Source organism: Octopus bimaculoides, chromosome 3 (assembly GCF_001194135.2).
Source record: "Octopus bimaculoides isolate UCB-OBI-ISO-001 chromosome 3, ASM119413v2, whole genome shotgun sequence".
In the NCBI taxonomy this organism is placed as follows: domain Eukaryota; kingdom Metazoa; phylum Mollusca; class Cephalopoda; order Octopoda; family Octopodidae; genus Octopus; species Octopus bimaculoides.
In genome coordinates this window covers 128360405-128364598 of record NC_068983.1, presented here as the reverse complement: position 1 = coordinate 128364598, position 4194 = coordinate 128360405, and the positions used below count along the sequence as shown (strand labels likewise).

General features: G+C 35.4%; 1 long non-coding RNA gene across 1 annotated transcript in view; it reads left to right on the top strand.

Annotated features, from left to right (window-relative positions):
• LOC128247339 (uncharacterized) overlaps positions 1–4136 on the top strand; it is a 32251-nt gene extending 28115 nt beyond the window's left edge. Inside the window, exons 2-3 of the long non-coding RNA XR_008263727.1 lie at positions 1000–1165; positions 2718–4136. This is a non-coding gene — a long non-coding RNA (uncharacterized LOC128247339). The remainder of the gene's footprint in view (positions 1–999; positions 1166–2717) is intronic.
• The last annotated feature ends 58 nt before the right edge of the window (positions 4137–4194 follow it).

Here is a 4194-nt window from a genome sequence, read left to right as displayed (position 1 = left end):
GGTTATAAAGAAATCGGTATTTCGTCTGCCATTACGTTCTGAGTTCAAATTCTGTCGAGGTCGACTTTGTGTTTCATCCTTTCGGGGTCGATTAATTAAGTACCAGTTATGCACTGGGGATCGATGTAATCGACTTAATTCATTTGTCTATCCTTGTCTGTCCCCTCTATGTTTAGCCCCTCGTGGGTAATAAAGAAATAAGAAGTACGAAAGATAACGTCGACCTTAAGCGACTTAGCTAAATACAGCAATGTACGTCAACCGCTTTACAGCCCTGTCAAACCACCCCCTTTCCTTCACCTATATATATATTATACTGTGCTAAAAAGAGCAATAGATAGGGTGAATATGCTGAACAGGCGAAAAAAAAGCCTCTGGTATTTAGTTACAGTCCCTTACATTCCGAGTTTAAATCTTTCAATCCTCCGATGTCAAAACAATGCGCACTATTTTTTTTGTTATTGAACTCCATGTTAGTTCTCATTGTGCTGACTTATGCACCGAGGGTGCTCCAGCTGTGTCCATCATGTCCATTTAGATACTTAAGATTACATTCTTTAGTGTGCAATCAGTTTCACTAAGGCGTCAGAGGGTGCCGAGCAAACAGTAACAACTTTATACCCAGAAAAGGAACTCATAAAAACCAAATTTATACAATGAGATGAGTAACGCTATGATTTCTATAGATAAAGACTGTCACTTTTAGCTGTAGATTTTAAACTTTTGGAATTCATCGTTTCTTTTCACCTCCAAAGACGCCCTAACTCCCGATATAGTTATAAATATTTTTATCGAACAGAAGCTTTTTTTTGTTTTTTTTTAAGTAGTTCATTGTCCATAAAATGTTATCGTATAACAATCAGTATATACCACCTTTTAAGATATTTGCACAAGTTAAAGCCGCCCATGTTAATATTTCTAAGAAGACTTATATAACGAAATTGCTTTAGACCTTGACGTATAATTGTTTCTGCTCACTAATAACATTTTCCATTGTAGACACAAGGCCTGAATTTCGGGAGGAGTGGCTGCGTTCATTACATCGCCTCCTGTGCTCAACTGGTACTTATTCTATCGACCCCAGAAGAAGGAAAAGTAAAGTCGACCTCGGCGGAATTTGATCTCAGAACGGGAAGCCGGACGAAATGCCGCTAAGTATTTTCCGGTGTGCTAACGATTTTGCCATCTTGCCACATTCTGCTCAAAAATAATGGTTTCAAATTTGGGAACAAGGCCAATAGTTTAGGGAGAGGACGTAAGTCGTTTACTGCGATCCCAGTGTTCAACTAGTACTTATTTTATCGACCCTGAAAGGATGAAAAGTCTAAAAGACGCTGCTAATAAGGTGCTCACGCTCACATTAAGAGCTTTAGATCGATAAAGGTCACCGACATATTGAAAGTATTTTGACGCGGTTGCAATATAATAACAAAACTGTGATGTTGATAGACGATTGAAAAGTAACTCATCAATGAATGATGTCAATAGCGGACATCAAACGAATGTTAACCAATCTTAGAGAAGACTATATGGCACATATTCATTAAGAGTTATCATTATGCCTTTATAAGGCTGCGAGCTAGCAGAATCGTTAGCACAGTCCTTGTCGGCATTTCGACTATATGCACGTTCTAGGTTCAAATCCCTAGCAGGTCACAATTATCTATCATTCTTACGGGGTCCATAAAATAAGTACCAGTTGAGCACTGGGGTGAATGTAATCGACAAGCACCGCCCCCGATATTGCTGGTCTTGCACCAAAATTTTAAACCGCTATTATACCTTCATCGCAAATAATTTGTCTGCATATTTTTATATCTTGAACATCAGGGATTCGTGGTTTGTTTGATTTTTAATTATTACAAATATATTTTCCTTTCTTTAAAACAAATAAATTTAGGTGAGCACTTGTTTAGCAGCATTTCTACCTGTTTTACAATTTGATTTCAAATTCTGTCGATATTGATTTTGCCTTTCGTCCTCTAGAGCAGGGGTTCTCAGCCATTTTTTACCTATGGACCCCTTTGACTACTATTTTTTTCTGGTGCCCCCCCCCCTCAAGCCATTCGATGTTTAAAAACTAGTTTTATAGAAACTTCTTTCAAGATTCCTTCATTGTTTTTCCCGCATTAACTTGTGTAGGTTGATCTCTGTAAAAAGCATTGTTGTTTCTTGCAATTTATGTGAATACATGCATCGGAAACAAAAATTTGCCAGTGATCCTTAAAATGCTATTACCAATTTACTATTTCGTTATGTGGACCCCCTAAATTCTTATACGGATCCTCGGGGGCAGTATGGATCCCGGTTGGGAACCACTGCTCTAGAGTGTCAATAAAATCAATACCTGTCAAGCTCTGAAATCGTTGTCATTAACTAACCACCAACCCCAAAATTTTAGACCTTGTGCGTATAAAAGAAACCTTTGTTATTTTGTATGTGTGAAAATTAATATATTTCACTTGTAGTTTTAATGTATGAATATATATTTTGATTGTATTTGTAGTTAAATGTTTATCCTTAAAATGTTGATACTGATAGAAAACCGTTTTAAATTTTCAAATCGGAGCCAAAAGATAGAGAAGATCCATTATGCATTTTCTGATAAAGAAGATTTAAAATGGATCTTCTCTACCTTTTGGCTCCGATTTTACTAAAGATTTTAAACTGATGTAGTTTCATGTTTTAATTAGTAAAATCAAATTAATATTTTACAGAAATGAGTAAGAAAAGATTCTAACCTTTGAAAATCGAAATATTTGTTAATGTTAGCCAATCACAAGACTCTTTTATTGGCATATCGAAAGATGCAATTTCATCTATTGGATAAGAACAGGAAAATATTACGAAACTTAACCTTGACGAAAGAAAAATATTACGAAACTTAACCTTGACGAAAGAAAAATATTACAACTTGATATATAGATATAAATATATATAATTTAACGTATGAAAATTGCTAACTAAAGCTTTTAAATAGAAATATATATTCATACACTTCAAATGCAAGCGATGTCTATTTATATAGTTACAGTGACACCATTTTCACTGCCGACATTCCCTGTAGCGCTACAGTTCGAATGAGAATTGAACTTGTGCCAAATTAAGTGAAAGTACCGACTGTTTGGTGTCTTAACTATTCAAATAACCCAGCTTGACAAATCTTATTCTTGGGCAATTTACCTGCTAGCGAATTTGGCAGACACGCCTCGGTATGATATCACATGACATATATTTGAGGTAACAAGGTAAACGAAGTTAATAGAGTTCTTAATGCCTAAGATTTCAATTAAAGAAAAAGGAAAAATACTTTGCTATTCATTCGCGTCTGACATAAGGGAAGAACGACGTTGTAGAAAATTTCAAGAAATTTAGATTTGCTTGATTCCTTATCAGTCAACTTCACTATTTTAATCTCTCGCAACTCATTCTTTACATTTTAAGATGAACAATATGAGAATATTACTCATCATAAAAATACACACTGCTATGTCTTCTTTATTAGGATAAGAATCACTATAGCAGCGCTACCACATACGCCTCTACATCTTAAATGTGAAGCGAGTCTAACAGTGAATACGAGGAGGTGCTGAAAAGTTCCTGGCTTTAAGGGTCTCACGAAAGGCCTCGTATGAGACCCAAACGTTCGAGTTCTTTACAGGACTTAGAAAAACTGGAGGACTCTTGTGATAAATGTGTGAATCTGAGAAGGGAATATGTCAAATAAAATAATAATTAACTCATCTTCCTGTATTTTCTTTTACCCAGAGTCAGGAACTTTTCGGTACCCCTTCGTATATGCCGTATAGTATTGTGCTATGGATTGAGACCATCAGCCTTCATCTCATGAATCGAATTTCTATTCTTCGATATTCTGACTGAAGTATTTGCATATTTCTATACAGAAAATTGTGATTCTACCCAGGACTTGATTTTAAATATGGGGGGCCACGGGCACTTACAATTCGATGTGAACTATCATATACAAGGATTACAATCTTGGAAAATTAGCAAATTTAAATCTCAAAACTCATCTATCGCATGTAATAGTATTTGGTGAGTTAGCAGAGAAGGTTTAAATACCCAACTGAAAATGTCGCTTTATAGATACACTTTTCAAAATTCAAATTTTTTTATCACTTGTAGTGTTTGACTTTTCCTTCTTTATGAAAAATACATTGAATTTGGGAAGAG